This window comes from Atheta coriaria, unplaced genomic scaffold (genome assembly GCF_025399875.1).
Source record: "Atheta coriaria isolate IRGN ID8LTWV9N9 unplaced genomic scaffold, Caltech_Dcor_3.1 hic_scaffold_5_pilon, whole genome shotgun sequence".
NCBI classification, from domain to species: domain Eukaryota; kingdom Metazoa; phylum Arthropoda; class Insecta; order Coleoptera; family Staphylinidae; genus Dalotia; species Dalotia coriaria.
Window position 1 is genome coordinate 6,030,492 of NW_027045447.1, and position 17,949 is coordinate 6,048,440.

At 39.5% G+C, this 17,949-nt stretch overlaps 1 protein-coding gene across 1 annotated transcript in view; it reads left to right on the top strand.

Annotated features, from left to right (window-relative positions):
- The window catches only part of kek5 (kekkon 5), a 169,288-nt gene that overhangs the window by 112,596 nt on the left and 38,743 nt on the right, over positions 1-17,949 (top strand). Inside the window, exon 2 of the mRNA XM_065302645.1 lies at positions 14,128-14,207. The gene's annotated coding sequence lies outside the window, so the exon portion shown is untranslated. The remainder of the gene's footprint in view (positions 1-14,127; positions 14,208-17,949) is intronic.

Sequence of the window (17,949 nt, forward strand, 5' to 3'; positions counted from 1 at the left end):
TAACCATGTGAGGAGTATGTGGAGCGAACAAAAATGAAAATGCGTGCGTTGAATAATTAATGAAATTTGCGTAGGTACGCGTTGTGTAAACACGCGAGCGATATTAATCACACGTTTCTTTCCACCTCCTCTCCGGTTACACAATTTGCAACCGTTAATTTATTTTTTATATAGATATATACCCAGAAATAGAATAGATACACTATAATTTTATTTAAAAAAAACAAAACTAATCATATATTATCATTGGATCAATAGTTTGCCCGGCGCCTCCACCTAATAAATAAACTTGTATAAATATTAAAAGCTTTTAGCCTCAATAGTCAAATGAAAACATAAAATATTCTAAGTGCAGGCGGGCGGAAACGGCAAATACCACCGTTATGGATGTTTCGATTGTTTGTTTACCGTCGTCGTCTCTTTGCGCTCCACCGCAGTGAGCGTGGTTTTCGAACATCGATACGTGTGTCGACTGTGTATTACAAGTTTAGCTGCTACTGTGTATAACCCGGTAACGCAGTCGCGTTATTTGCTCGCTGCTAGCGTGCCGAAACCGAAAACTGGAATTTCTTGCCGCCCCTTTTGCTGCACATGCACATGCACATTAATGTCTTGCGACCTAGTTTCATTCGGATGGCGGTGGAACTAGTTTTAGTCGTTTTGTGCATGAACCACTCGCTTAAAACCGAAAACTTTACCCACTTGAGACACAGCGTGCAAATTCGAAGCGGGAAGTTTATTATTTAGAAGATTGTAAAATAGTTATTTAGCATATATGTCAGTTTGTAGTGTCTAGTAATGGAATTGTGAATATATCCGGTTTTGCAGTCAGTAGTAGCTGACATTCGATTAGTGGTCGGTTGTCACCAGTCGGCTGTCGGTGGTGGCGATGCGCGTGACGCTGTCATCACATTACCCACCCTGTTAGCCATCGAACACAATTGTATTGACATCTTCATTTGGCATACCGGTTTAGTGCACTTCATTTTCTAGGAATATATGCATGCAGTATTGGTTTATTCACATTTCTCGCCAGGTATATACTGTTTTTGTGTTGATTACAATGTGATTATATTACTTCAAGAGTTTCGATGGCAGTAATGCTTTGTGTGCTGTGCTTTAATGTCATGCAATGGTTTATTCACAAGATGTTGATGCATTTTTTATTGTAATCCAGATAAAAGCTTTGGTCGAAGCAAAAGTATTGCTGATATTTGAAGCAAAAGTAGTTCTAAGAATTCTGATGTAAAGAGAGATTATGATGTGATTTAAAGAGAATATATTTAGAAAATTTTAGTGTATTTGCTTTGCAAAAATGTAAAAATTTGTCGAGTTGACGTAAATAGAAGAATTGCGTTAAAATTGATGCAAAGCAAAGAAGAAAAAAAAAACGCAAAAGTCTGCGTAGTCTGGCAATTCCAATGCGGTGAAAAACCAACTTGGTTCAATAATAGTTCAATCAGAAGAGCTCCGCAAGCATTCGAGAGCGCGCCCGCAATCGAAGTTCGAAATGGCTCGAAATGCGTTTATCTAAGTTATCTCCAACATCAAACCAAAGCCAAAAGCGAACGAACGCAGTGTGCTAAACCAACAGTCAACAGACGAAGCCATCAGATGCAAACGCAAAAGAACTTGAAACAAAAGCCAAGCACTGTGAGGAATCGAATCAAAAGTCAAGTTGCAATCTGCAACCACTGAAATTTCATTTTTCCAACGCAAACACATATTAAATGTTAATTACACTCGAACTTATTGTGGAAGAAGAATTATACTTTTGTTTTATTATGTGCGGTGCGTAACTTGTGATCTACAATCGCAATATAGTCGGCGGTGTAACGGATGGTTGTCATTTTGTTGTGTTGTGCCGACGCCAATTTACGTTAATTTTTAACCGAGCGTCCGCGGTCAGGATTGATGGGCTGCGAACGCCCGGCGCCTCCACCCGCCACCGCCGATGGTTGATGGCCAACAAATTGTGTATATTGCGTTCGTTTGTCACCGACCGGCAGGCCGTTGCCATTCTGGCTTTAATTTCATTAACCAGCCCACTACGTTATTTTGCGTTATTTATGAGTTTATTAAACTTTTCGCGACTTTTACGCTCGGGCGCTTATTAAACGATGCGTCACATGAAATCAAGAGTGACAACGACGGAGGCATTACTCTCAAAGTAATTTATATATTTATTTTCTTTTTAGCAAAAGAAAATAATATTGGAAGTTTAGTTTATAGCTAATTATTAGGAAAAATCAATTTAATTTATGTTCAAATTAATATCACAAGCAATTAATTAATATCTCGGAAAGAAAATGTATCTATAATATGAGCTTCTGAAGATGTGTTTTTTTTCTCTATTTATTTTTTAGATGTTTTTGATATTTATACCTTCGTTTGATGTCGAGTCCGGAATCAAATAACTTTGATAAAGAGTAAATCAACGCTGCCGCGTTTCGTCGCCGTGCTTTGTCGACTTATTCAAAGCGAAAAGCGAATTTCTGGGAACCAGCGTGTCGGTTTTCACTTTTTCACCGCGCCGACGCTGGTAATGTTAAAAACGTTAAAATGTTAAGCAAAATATGCCTCGACGTTGCTTTGTCGCCGTCGTCGCGTTGATTCTCTCGTTTGCTGCTTATTTTTCGACGTCTTTCAGCTGCACGCGCGTTTTTTTCATCTCTCGCAAGCGATATGGCATTAACCTTAGCGGGGCATTTCGTATTCGGGGGTGTAATATCGTTTTACAGGGGTTAGAGACAAACCTGCGACGACACTTGCCAACGCAAGAACCTCTGAAAGGATGAAGGACGTAGTGCTGGGCGTAAAAACAAGCTCGACGTTTTAAATAACAACGTTTGACATGCGAAACGCGCTTGAAACATAAACAAAAATATTTTTAAAAAAAGTAAAATGAATAAAACTAAAAATATAACATGACATGAACATCTGCGGTTCTGTGAGCGGCTAAATATTAAATTATTCTTGTTTGATATTAAAATCCTTGGAATTAATTGCTTAACGCGCACGCAGCAAATCCGCGCGCAATTGCCGCCGCAGTTGGCGAATGTTTGCAGGATGTGCCGAACAGCGTCGACCTGGAATATTGCAATATTGCCCTCTTAGACCTCGGGCTCGTCCGACCGTGATTAGTTAAATCGTCCTTTATTCCGGCGCGCGTCCTGCGGGCCATATATCAATTTGTGTTTAGTCCGAGGCGGCGTCGCGGTAAGGTTTATTAATGTCCGGCTAGCAGCAGCCGCAGGAGCAGGTCTTAAGCGCGCCGACTATTAATATTTGCATAATTAAAGTCTCCATCCTGACGACGAGGCGACTATCACTGCGACAAGGACTTGAACCAGCCGAACTAAGTGTTGGTAAATGTTTGGAGGGCTGTGCTTTAATCGAAATTTAAAGGAAACGGAAATGGCAGCAATCGACCTCGCTCGGTGGTTAACTTGATAACAAGATGAAGATGTTAGGATATTGACTTTACACTACTACAAGCTAATTATTTAAATATTTTAAGCGTGATAGTTTTTTATGTCCTCCAATTTCATCTTGTTTGTAATCTGGGTAGTATACGTACACTTTTGGTTTGAGAGCTTTCGACTATAAGTTTTCGAATTTTATGTGGCTCGGCACATCGCGCACGGCGGCGCATGTTTAGTGATCGTAAAAATATTCTCATCAAATTTTCCACTCTGCACAGCCTCTGGATTAAAGCTCACAGCGATGGAAAAAAGCCGCGTAATAGTTTTTTTTTTTTCGGTTTTTTAATCATAAGATGATGCAAATTAAATTTTCAAAGTGTTTTGTTGTTTCGAAAATGATGTGCTGCTGTGTGATACCGCTGGGAACATACAAGCAGACATCGTAATAAGGAATAAGAATAGGAATAGGAATTGCGGGTGTAAACTCCAAAGCTGCGATTCGGCGCGGCCATAAGCGTCGTGGAAGTTGGAAAACTCGGGTTTGCTTTGAATCATTTATAAGTCGTTTCTGGTGCTCCGCCGGAGGATTCTGTCCTTGCGATCGCAACTCCCCTATGACCATCGACATTGACGAGGTCTTATCAGGACAATGAACTAAACAAAACTAAAAATAATACTTTTATTTTATTATTTAGGAACTAATTTATTTATATATAAATGGTTTTAAAATTTTTGCAAAAAATCGTTTTTAATTTTTTTTTTAATTTTAAACACTCTGTATATTTACCAAAAGTTTAAAAGGTCACTGACCTTTGATGCAGCACTGACCTCTCCTAAAGTTGCGCGAGAACGCCATAACAACAGCTCCATAACCGAGTTATAAACGTATAACTTACTTCCCGGAGTTTTCCGGTTCTTCCTTCCAATTGTTCTGTTTGCGTCCTGCCGAGCCAATCGACTTATCGGCATTGATACAGATCTTCGTCCGAGCCGTATCTTCGGGTCAGTATACTCTTTGTGATTCCACTACGGACGCGGCGACTTACTTGAGCAAATTTGCAATTTTTTACGATTTTCTTCAAATAATGCGACGACTTTTATCAAGATTGAACAATTATTTCAATTGATCCCTGCTTTTGTTTTGTTTGTTGGTGATTTTGGTGTCTGGAGAACCCCGCCGACGTCGTAAATTTCTTCGTGTTCGTTTCTAATCAGACTTGAAATCACTTTGCGAATTTCCCTCCGGGCTTCGATGCTCGCACATTAGTCGCCAATTATACGACCGCGGCGAGACGTGACGATATTAAAAATTCTTCTATTCTTAAAAGCAATCAATATACACTCGGCGTTCTTGGCGAGAATAATAAACAACCAAGTGGAAAGACAAACACATTGACACTGGCTGCAATTTTATTATTTTGTCAACAATTAAATTTAATGCGCAGCGCCTAACCTCAAATTACGGCGCGGATGAAATTCACCTTAAAAGGGTCTCTCACATCGCGTGGAAATTGCTGAACTCGCGCAAATGGCCGAGATAATTTATTAATGATATTAAAATATGCATCGAAACGTTTTCCGACTCGTCGAAACGCTATCAACGAATAATCAGGCTGGTTGGAAGTCTGAATCGTGGCGGCCATGTTTGTCCAGTGGTCGTTTTTTGTTATGCTAGCTACAGATCCAGTGAGCTTCGCTTAGTATTTTCACAGTTGTTTGCTTTCGGGTGAAATTTCTCATTTGGAAAAGACGGAAAATGTTTAAAATTACTAAGATATTTTTGGTTCTATTTTAAGCATCAATTTGCTACAATAATGTTGTATTTTGGTTTGTTTGTTCTCTTTTCACGCCTAAATCAGTGAACAAATTTTGGGGAATTTTGGTATATAAATAGATTCGACCTTGGAGAAGAACATAGGCTACTTTTTTGGTTTAAATAAAACATGGAGGACCATAAAAATGTTAAAAATTAGTAAAAAAAATTATTTTTCTTTTTTTTGGTTTTGAGACAATTTTTGCGTTTGCTTCTCGCATTGATTTCCTCGAAGTTTCAACGATAGGGTTGCGGTAACAGTGCCACCTCCAAGTTTCCTCTGAACGTCGCGACGCTGCGTATATATTTAGCCATGTTTATTTACCGAGCATCGAATTTCAAACGCAATTGCACGCTGTTCGATTATTTGCTTCCCACTTGTACACCGTTGCGCTGTGTGTTTCCCAAGGACAATTATTTGCTCCCACGTTCAATATCAAGAAAAATAAACAGCACTCAACCAACAGCATAATAGTAGTTTACACTATGCATAAATGCCGACAACCCACATCACACATAAATTGAGCTAATAATAAAACATTGTCGTTTTTTCATTGTGAATGTGTTGAAAATAAACTAAGCAGAAACAAAACGATTGAAATCAATTGAAAGCCTAAATATTTACCGGGCTCAACCCTTAAAAATGAATTACAATTGTTTGTTGGCTTTTTTGACGGCTGATAGCACGCAATTTGTATTCCGGCCTTGCGGTGCCGCATGTTATTTGTTATTCGCACACAAATTAATTATCCTTTTGAACGCATGAGTGGAATGCCATCGAGGGTGACGCGCGCCCTATTGAACCGGTGACCCTCTTTATTTGAACACCGCTTTCGAAACGTATCAACCGAACAATACGCGCCGCCTCGCACTTCAACTCTTCCGCGGCGTAACAACAACCACCATCATCAGCACCAACAAAACTAGGTGGAATAAGCATACGGAAACCGGGGTGGTGGCGATGGTGGTTGTTAAGTGGTCGCGCGATCGTAAATGCCATCGTGCTCGTCAGGCGCTTATTATGCGTAAATAAATTTTGTTGTTTGGGGGGCGGCAAAATAAAAACGCTTCGTGCATTCCATTTCAGGAAGGTCATTATCCACATATGAACACATTATAATTATATACAGTGTGTTTATATATTTAATAATATTTTTTTTACATTTTGAATAAAAATAAATAAATTTAATGCTGATGTTATTATAGCATCACCCTGTATATAGAGTATATTGTCGTAAAGGGTTTCTGGGTTTGGGGCGTGCGAATGGCCGGTTATGACTGGCGTCCTCGACGCCTTGTCAGTTGCAGTGATTAATGAATGGAAATAAAACGACGCCGGCTCGTTACGCGGCGTCGACCCAATCCAGCATGCAGGGAAAAAACTCACCGTGTTTTTTTTTTATTTCGCTAACACGAAGCGTATAATAATGCGCGAAAACCGCAGCAACATGCAAACCATACCATCATCGGCTGTGTGCACGTAAAAAGCAAGCGTCAACATCACACGAGTGATAAAATATGTTTACCTAATCATTGGATTATAACCAAACAACTGAACTCAATTTAGGCAACCAACAATGCAGAAAGCACTAGTTTTTCTCTTATTTTAAAAGTAATTAAGCTAATTATACGGTTTTTTAGCGGCGCATGCGTCTGAACATGTTAGTTGTTTCAACTTTTGTTTGTATTATTCCGCCGCACAATGGCGGACTGCACTTTTCGTGTCCGTATTTGTTTAGTTCATTCAACATTCAAAGTTTTGAGTTTGGTTTAGTTTGGCTGTGTGCTTTTGTGCTCATAGTTTCAGCTAGGGAGACTAAGGGTTCCGCATGTTGTTTCTCGTTTCGAGTTGGATTAAACTCGCAGGCGCATCCACCAATTAAAAAATTTCATTATAATGAAAACTGTAATCAAAAATATCACAACGGAATTTATGGCAATGATTTATTTATTATTTTTAGTTTAATATACAATTTATTATTACGAAAATATATTTATTTTATAGTTTATTGTTTATTGCAGGCATTTTATTGTCGACAATAATGTTATATTTAAAGCTATATTGAGGCGATTGCGAAATTCAGCGCTGTTACTGATCGGTATTGTATTTAATGTTCACATTTGTATTAATGTTTGATCATAAAACATAAAATCTATTTATATTGCACCAGCAATACAATATATTTTTCTGTGTGTGTGAGTTTGGTTGCATACTTTTAATTTTTTTCAACATACATGAAATTATTATCGGCGCGATTATCATCATCTTTATTCAACGCTTTAGTTGCATTTGGTATTGTACTTGTGTTTATAGTGAGGTACAATACGTACCCGATACGAAACGTATCGTTATTCGTTGTGCGCTCGCTCGTTACCGCATGCCGGGGGTGAAATTATTATTCACCAGCGATCATCGGACCCGCACGAGCGCATTTCTCTTCTTGTCGCCAGCATACTACTGCATATTTCTTCACCGCCAACCGGAGTAATTTGAAATGCGATGCATACCGATCGCGAACGTAAAGTTTACGCTAGCCGAAGGCGAGTCGAAGCACGAAGCAGCACAAAACGTGGACGTTGCACTACGCAGGGGATGAAGCAATTCATCTTGTCTCGTCAAATTTAATTGCGACGAATGGCATCAACGACACTGACGACGCGACCGAGAATACGTAACGAGTAACGACACTCGGGCGAGATGTCGAGCATAAATTAAGAATTTTTTTTGGGGTTGCTTAAAAAATAGGACGGAATAGTAAAACAAACAGCGCGACAGTGATGACAGTTGCTAATGGCTTGTATTTTTCATTTGTGGAAAAATATTCAAATAAATTTTGATGAAATTGTGAAAATTTTACATTTTTGGTTGTGTTTTGAGGGCGTTTTAGGTGGTTTTGTTAAATATTTTAGGATTTTTTCGAGTGCGTTTTGGGATTAATGGAACGGTTGTAAATTTTACACATTTGCTTGGTTTGCAATGGCGGAAATAAATGAAAAGGGTATGAATTTGCGAATTATCCAATTTGCGCCGCGGCCATTTTCCACTTTTCTACTTTCACTCTTTTGACAACCGGGGAAACGCAAAAAGCGCCAATTACGGCACGATGCCCCGGACTATAAAACGCGGTTTTTACCTAAAACGCACCTACCATCTATCTCTTGTAGATATCTGCTCATATACAGAGTGTTAACACAACATAAGCAAAGAAAATTGACAAAAATTACATTAAAAACTTGCAATTTATACCACATTTTCTTAAAACCTTAAATTTACTGAATTTTGTTGTATCAATGATTTTATTTGATTTTTATGTTATAAATCCGAGTTTTCTGCATTTTTCTATTTTAATTTTTGGCACTTTTTGCAAATTTTCTTTGCATAGGACTGTGAGTTTTGGTGAGCATGCATAAATCGTAATAATGCGTCGGCAGACACACACCGCGTCCTTTCGGTGCGTCCCGCGTCGGGCGAATCCATTAAATGGCGCGTGAAAGTGGCCGCGAAATGGGCCCTGGTTCCAATTCGGCGCGCGCGGCCCGGCGCCTCCACCACTCGCGCGCCCATTTGCGCCTCTACGCTTTAAAGTAAAACTTTTACACTTATCCCCGGCTCTCGAGCCCCGCCGCTGAAGAGGAGATTTGAAGAAGTTGGAAAATATACATTTTCGGCCATTTTTAGCAATCTCTAGCCATCCGAAGCCATTCTTAGCCATTACTGCAATTTCAGCCACTTCCGCTTGTCGTTTACGAAATTTTTACGACTCACATTTTCGTCAAATTATTGACTTGATTTAACATCAATGACAAAATGTAAATTTTCCATTGTTTAAGAAATAAACTTGGTTGAAATAGCGGAAAATATAGGGGAAAAATATTTACACTCCTAGAAAAGGGTGCAATTAGGTAGAGTACGCCGGCGGCAGTTTATGACAAAGCTGGGCGTGCATTCCGCCCCCGTCGACGAGAGTTTACTGCGTGCGGACGTGCCGAGGCATGCGTTTACTAATTCCCACCGTCCTCTGCCGATGGATGCGGTTTATCGTCCACAGAATGATCAGGACCAACCACCAGAACGAACATTGCCGCCCCCTGACTGATCCTTACTCTAATTCGACCAATTTACTAGATTGTACTTTGAATTTAAGTCAATAGCATTCTTCACTTAGCTACAATTACGCAATAGCATGTAATAAAACACCTCGCAGCATAAATATCACCGGTGTTAAAAATAAAAACTTTTAGCATAATTAATAGTTGCCGTATGCGAAAATAAATTACCCCGCTATAAAATTTTAATCCCCTGCTGGATTTAGTACATTATCCGGGCGAATGTTTTCATGTAAGCGCTCGCAGTGTTCAGTATCCAACAAGTGGCCATCGGCGGCAACGGCGGCGGTCGGGTGTGTTTGCGTGCCTACACTACACTCTTCGCCGCCCCGCAGCGCGCTTCGGGTTCATCGAGCACGGCTCGTAATAATAAATCACTTAAAATGCACCTCCAATAACACCCCCGCGTCGTGTCGATGCGGCGCTGCGGTGGAATTGCAGCTTTACTTATTTTTAGCTCGATTTGCAGCTTTTAGTGCTCGCCCGCTTTGCCACCGGATAACGATACTTTTCCATCGACGACGACGACGCTATGCATACGTTATTCTTATCGATGGCACGTCGTTAAAACTCTGCAATACAAACAGTAGAAAAACCACGAGTTGTTGGAAAATTGATGGTATCAAAAAAATTAAATTAATGTTTATTGGGTTGCCTATGTAGTTAAAAACACATAAAGTATACTTTAATATTAGGTTGGGATTTTTTTTATGTGTGAGCTCTTGTTTTATAAAACGAGTTTTTTTCATGTGATAATCTCTTTAGATTTTGAACTAGATAGACGTTTGGGCTTTGCTAATGCTCGTGTGACGTCCTGTTCCTTTTCGGAATGTGCGCACTGCCGCAGATTACCTCCACACCAAAATCGGGATCGCAGACACATCGCATTGCGATTATCCCGCGCCACCTCTCTGCGTCGGGGAAAAAGGTGATGTGGTCTGAGGGGGTGTTTTTTTCCGGTGCATAATCATAGGTCGTTATTGCGATACCTCTGCGAATTCGCGTCATAAACTCAACATATCGCCGCGCCGCTGATGCTGTTATCAGCCCCTATATATATATATATACAGGGTTGGATGTTTGGCGGATGTCAAACTGAAACGCAAACCGAACGTGAATGTAGATCAGACGTGTGTGTGTGTGAGGGTAAAAGTGTGGGTGTAATCAGCTCGCGCCCGGTTTGGCTCTGATAAGGCACGATTGCTTCGATGCGCGTCGTTCTTCGGCATCGCAAACCGGACTCTGCAATACAAACAGTAGAAAAACCACGAGTTGTTGGAAAATTGATGGTATCAAAAAATTAAATTAATGTTTATTGGGTTGCCTATGTAGTTAAAACACATAAAGTATACTTTAATATTAGGTTGGGATTTTTTTTATGTGTGAGCTCTTGTTTTATAAAACGAGTTTTTTCATGTGATAATCTCTTTAGATTTTGAACTAGATAGACGTTTGGGCTTTGCTAATGCTCGTGTGACGTCCTGTTCCTTTTCGGAATGTGCGCACTGCCGCAGATTACCTCCACACCAAAATCGGGATCGCAGACACATCGCATTGCGATTATCCCGCGCCACCTCTCTGCGTCGGGGAAAAAGGTGATGTGGTCTGAGGGGATGTTTTTTTTCCGGTGCATAATCATAGGTCGTTATTGCGATACCTCTGCGAATTCGCGTCATAAACTCAACATATCGCCGCGCCGCTGATGCTGTTATCAGCCCCTATATATATATATATACAGGGTTGGATGTTTGGCGGATGTCAAACTGAAACGCAAACCGAACGTGAATGTAGATCAGACGTGTGTGTGTGTGAGGGTAAAAGTGTGGGGTGTAATCAGCTCGCGCCCGGTTTGGCTCTGATAAGGCACGATTGCTTCGATGCGCGTCGTTCTTCGGCATCGCAAACCGGACGTCATAAACGATCTGTTCGCTGTTCGTTTGTGCGCGCGCGACAAACGGATGAAAAACGCAAAAAACCTTATCGCCGCCACACACGGCGCCGGCGCTGATAGCGCACTGTGGTATTTTACAGTGTTGAGTTTAGAGTTGAGAGTTTAGAGTTTACGTTTTTTTTTTATGTAGAAAAGTGTGTGTGTGGGTGGGTGGGTTTTAACGCGCGCATCGTTCGGAATCCTCACTCACATGAGATGGAATTGAACCCACGCATCATTTACCTGCGAAACGAACACACGGTGAAGATTTTAGAGGAACTCAAGCGTGATGAAAGAACATAGAAAAAATAAAAAGGAAAAATGATTGTGTTTTGTTATCAGGCAAAGTAGCTATTGCCTCGGGTTTATTTTTTACTTTTTAATTAATTCAACAAAAACTATAGAGCTAATAATTATTATTTTTGTATGTATAGTTTTATAAATTAATTTTACATCTAATTATGAAAAAAATATTTTTATTCGACTAATGATTTAAAAGTTATAAACAATTAAAATTTAATTTTTGAAGTTATCGAATAATTGTGTATTTTGTAGAATAATTATTGTTAGAAAAGTGATATGCTTGTTATCTTTCTAAATGTTGCATAACATTTAACCATAAATTGATTATAGAAGAAATCATTAATATATATTGTTCGGTTGTAGAGTAATTAATAAATAACGATATCAATTTATCCATTATCTACACGCAATGTTTGCTGCATCGACTATAATTCAATAGTCACAGTTATTAATTAATTATTCGAAAACTACGAGAGCTAGATTCATTATTCTTTCACAAATAAATTCCGAACTAAATTCCACATCACAAAATGTAAACATATCATTACTGAGTTTATCACACACAAAGTTATAAACAATTAAAATTGGACTTTACGATATTTCCGTGTATTTTGGGTGTTAAATATTAATTTTCCATTTTATACTTATCATCACGTCATCAAAAATATTTATAAGTACTTCATAAATATTTTTCATTCGGCTTACTTCGGTTTCCGGTTCTTTTGTTTGTCAATTTTATCCTGCATATTGTTAGCACACATTCGCGAATCGTACTCACTCCTACATTTAATATGTACATACATCAAAAATATATGCAAAAAAAATTCCCGTACGCAAGTTATTTCGCAAAAGGACGAATCGCGTCGCGGCTGGCGTTGACGCGCGTTTATAGATTTCCTCCGGACCGTGACACCTTTCTCGCGAGACGCGCGACGCGACGCCAAAGTCATGAAAGGATTTGATAAATTGCTCCGACAGGACGACGTAATGCGCAATAATATTTAGAAAGGAATGAAGGATGTGCATACCGACGCGTTGATATTCACATAAATGTACAACATAAAAATTGCATTATCATATTTTTTCAATGACAAAAAAACAACAATAATAATAATAATAAAGGTGTTATCTTTGTAGTGCTTTAAATGTTTAGTATTCTTGTAATTCTTGTTGCGTGTTTTTATGCGCATACTCATTCTGACACTTACACACTTTTTGTACTTGCGCAAAGTGTTATGGAATCCTGTGAAGTCCTGTTGAGTTCTGTTGAGAATGTCGCTCGTTTCATACCTGTCTGGAAATTTGTGCCTTCTGCTAAAGCATGCCACGAATACCGATAAAAACGCAAGCAGAGAGATAGCGCCGAAAAAAATTGCTTCGCAGGAAACTGTGAGGATGGAAAGGAAAGGACGAACTAAAGGCACGTCCTGTCTAGTCTCGTGACTAGTTCTTTCTCGTTTTCTCTTATTGAGGGTTTTATCCAGCGTCGTAAAGACGGTTAGTTTGGTAGTGCGTCGTCCTTGCTGGCGCGTCGACGTCACTAGTTTAATTGGGCGCTTGGGGCGTCTCGAATATGACACGAACGAACAACTCCACAACTAGCACTCCTTGCTTGTAATATAAAGAAAGTCCTAGAGAATATTTCAAGGGCGAATGAAAGCAAAAAAATTGTTTTAGGTAAAAATAAATTTTCTTGCTTTGCTTTGTGTTTAAATGTGTAACAAAAGTTATTCAGGCTCGTTTGAGGTGTAATAGGCTTGTGATGTTTTGGCGTCTCTTGTGTGAAAAGTTTAGTTTTAAATTACGTTGGTGGGTAATGAGTAGGATCAGGTGACTTTTGCCCAGCGGCACTCTGGCAAATTAAAACCTAGCAATGTTCACTATATCCCCACACTTGTGTCTATTTTTGTGGCCTTGATATAAACTGTATGCGACATAAAATGAACAAAACTAGTTTTTTGTAAAGTTAGGTTATGTGTGTGTTTAAAAAACGTGCACGTGCGGGTGTATTGGTTCTTTTGGTTTCGTGGTTTAGTTTTGCGGGGTTTGGTTTGGCCTCACAGACAAATTGCGCGAGAAATTCGACGAACGACGCGTTTGGGATTTATAAATTCGGCCGAACCCAAGCCAGAACGGACCAAGGAAGGTTGTAGAAGGTTGTACGGCTGTAACTATAACAGCGCAATATATACTAACTACATACGTACACTATAACTATCTCGCTAACTGCCGGCACCATTTCGGCACACTGTTCTCTTCACTTGGAGCATTTTCTATTTATTTCAGCAGGTTTACGTGGGAAATACGAGAAAAGTTTTGGATACACGAATAAAAATGTGTGTTTTTCGCACTTGTGCAAAAAAAATTCAAATACAAACTTTATTATAAAGTAAAAACAAAATTTTGTAGTGTATGACCAATAAATGTCGTTTTGTATATTCACAGATGTCGTTAACTGACATTAGGCAACCAAACATTCACATTACTTTATTACTTTTAATTTAATATAATTAAAACAGTTTATTTATTTATTAATATTTACATTTCAGATAGTGAAGTCTAGTGCGTCATTGAAACATTTTCATCTTCCTGAAAACTACATCTTAAACAACGGAAACTGCATAAAATCGTAAGCAATTTTCTATATTTACTAACAAGTTCATGAAGTTCATTAAGTTCATTAACATCATTAACTCACATTCATTTTATGCGTTTCCCGCTGCATGCTATTAAAACATAATCACCAATAATTACATTTATTTCTATTTGCATTGGAAAATCAGGCGTAGAAAATTATAAAACGAAAGAAAAATCTTAGTTTTGCGTGTTGGTACTGCATTATTCTTCAATCTAATGCGCGCTTTGTTGAGCTTTCACAATGAAGTTGAAGTTTAACGACAAACGAGACAAGATACTACTGACATCGGAAGGCAGAGGGTGGCTCTTCCAGGGCAGTAAAACGCAAACTTTACCGATCTCGAATGTTTGCGCTAACGCTATAACTAACGATGCGCAGCGCGAGCGAAAATATTCCTCCGGAATAATACAAGTTTTAATGACTGACACTAACATTAAATGACAAGCGTTAGATGTTAGAAACTAGTTGTGCTTGAATACTGAAATCTCAAATGAAGCGCCCTCTACGTTTTAATGTTTTACAACTTTTATTGTTTACTACCTTCTTTAGATGATAATCTTTTGTTTTGTTTTGTTGTGATGCCTACAAAGGTGCGCAGATAATATTATTTATGCTAATTAGAAGCGATGATAAAATCAGTGCTGGATTCAACCCCTAACATGCATTGTTTTGTTTCTAACGGGCTGCTTAAACTTTCATCGTGCCTTTTATTTTCTTCTCCGGTGCGTTTCTTTCTTCTCTAATTTCTCGACTAATTCGTCAGCGGAAAATTTCTAATGCGTCTCGGGGGTGTCTTTTGCATTTGAGCATTATATCCGCGCTCGTCACTTTTGTTTTGTTTTCTTCGGCGCCGGCTTCTTTTGTTTTTGCCCCTTTCGGAGTTTGTTTGTTTTCGCATCGCATCGGCCGGCGTGTGTCGAGTTGTATTCCCTGCTTGCGCATTTTTACGTTTCGGGCGGGTTTTTGGCCCGCTTGTGGAGGTTTTATTTCACGTTTGAAGGGTGGGCTTAGAGCGCCGGCGCCGGCGGAGGGCATTAAAGTGCAATTTAATAATTAATTAGCGCGCTGGCTTCCAGCGGGCCGCCGCCGCCACTTAACTAAATAATTAATGAAGTATCTAACCCCCTTATGCTTGCGACTGATATGATATGCGCGCGCGCGTTATTAATTTCCGAAACGCCTGTTCAAAATAAATGTATTTCGAATAATAAATCGCGCGGCGAGTGCGGCGCGACAAAAATAAGACAATTTGTCAGAAATGTGTCGAGACTTTGGCTAATTTATGGCGCAAGATTCGCGACACGCAGAAATATTAAACGTATAAAATATTAGTCATAAAATTTCAAGGATATTAATTAAGTTATTACATTTAATACTCAAGAATAATATAGATTTTTTTCTCAAATAAACTTGAAAAAAGGGTGTTAATAAAATTCCGTTATATGAATGTAGATGGCGTTGGATTGTATAAAAGTTTTGATAATAAAAACTCAGACATTAATTTAAAAGTTATAATTACAAACTTTTCACATATAAATAAAATATTCCCAATAAAATGTGATTTATTTTTTGAGGTCTTAACTGAAATATGAGTTCTATTGGCTGTAACTCAACATTTTCAACTCTTTCAAACCATCTAGAATCTAGATACTCTTAGCTGATTCTAGAGTAGTCTAGACCTACTCTAGATCTTGACTCATATCCCACACTCGAGACTCGCGAATCTGAAGATCCCTAGCGTCTCCCCTCGTATTCCCTCACTTTGCACATGTTGGCGGCATACAATGAAGTGGTACGAGTGGCAATAATATTTTTTCAAGTCGGTAATAACTTGTCACAGTCACATCTTGTCGGCGTGTGCGCCGTAATCGCATTTCATTCGTTTCTCTCCATGCTGCGCCTCTTGGAGACGCGCTTTCGTCACACATGTCGGCGGCGTGCTTTACGCAAGCACTTGGCCGACTTGGCGAAGACGTTAAGTATGCTAAAAGCCATCGCGGTAATCTCGGTAATGCGAGCAGCAAATCCATTTCGTCGAGATAACGATTTTCAGACTAACAAATTTAATGAAAAAAAATGCGAGTGGTTGGTTTTTTTTTTCATTTGATAAATACATGAATTTATTTAATTATTTTGAGCGTTGTCTTGTGCCGCTTGCAATATGAGCAAGCATATATTAAAATATGCCGTGAAGTGTGTTATGCTTTAATTGGATTATATCCGGTTTAATATTAAAAGGTCAGTGCCTCGCCTGAGTGGATGTTTGTGCATTTACGTGCGCTGCCCTTCTGCCGGTTGTATTTAAGTTGCGTTTCGTTGCCTCGCCGAGTGATTAGTCTTGTTCCGGTGCGGTGCGAACTGTTTTCCGTTTTGTATGTTTGGTCAAGGGATTACAAAGGTCGCCAAAACTCACTCTCATCCACTCCGAACATTTGCGTAAAACCCAAATAAACATTGCGAATTTTGAAAGTTTAAATATTTAAAAATCTGCACATCTTGAGGTTTGTCAACTGGTGAATATCTTAGGCTTGGTGGTGGTGGTATGTGCGCATGAAAATGTTTGCGGTTTAAATTCCGACGAATTCCGCGGAAAATAGTTCGTATAACTCGAGATACTTTGGATGGCTTGCGGTGTGCACTTTGGCTCGTCGTGGCGCTGCGGTTTTCCGCCGACTCGCCCGAAACGCCAATAAACAAATCGGTCGCACGCCGCCGCCAAGTTGCATCGAATAAATAAACTGAAAACCGAGCTGCGGCGAAATCCTCACTGCGAGTACACACTGTGTTTGCTTGCGTTCACGCGCCACCGGCAATTCTCGGAAATGAAAAAAATTATAGAAAAAGATAAAACAGACGGGTGCAATAGTGCGAACCAACATAATACACACCAACGATCAAAAACACAAAAACAAATCCCGAAATTCCCAGCAGCTTAGTACCGCTTTTGATATCGTGATAGAATTCAACATATAGGGATACACATTCATTCCAATACTCGTGTACTCGTGATTCTGTTTTGTGAATTGTACAGCCTCTGTTTTGTCAGTCAATGACTGGACTGCAGGCAGGAGTTGATGGCGCTGTCGATGATAACATCTGCATTAAAGAGCGTTTGCTCGCGTTTACGCCGCGCTAATAATAGTGCGGGGCCCGCATATTTACGACTGGCAATGATTTTGCCGCGCTGTGGCGCAGCCTAAGGAAATTGCTTCCGATTTGTTATGCTTTTTTTTCTCTCGTTCGGCGATTAAATACCGCATTGGAAAGCCATATGCGCGCACAGACGAAATAAACTAAATTTATATTTGGATGACGATGGGAACGTTGACCCGATTTATTGAAATTTTATTGAAATTATAGAAAGTTATACGTACATCGCGTGTCCCCAGACACTACATTTACTTCCGGTAGAACCAAGGGAGCAGAAATAGGGAAGATGCCCTTTATTTCGGGGCTTCCTTCATGTTTCTTACAAACTCGTACTTGGTTTGTAGTTTAACTTAGTCCATTGTCCAGTACACGCCCCTGTAGGTACTAGCAACTTCCTTAGGGTTGCACCCATTGACTCATTCCACTCACCCTCATGCTTCAATGCCATCAGTTGCATCGATTTCTCGTTTCTTCGTTTACATTCATTCACATTCGACTCGTGCTATTAGTAGTGGAGTTCGGGGACTTGAGGATTGTTTCTTGAAGGTTGCGTGCATGTTGTCTGTGCGCGAGTTTTCGGGGC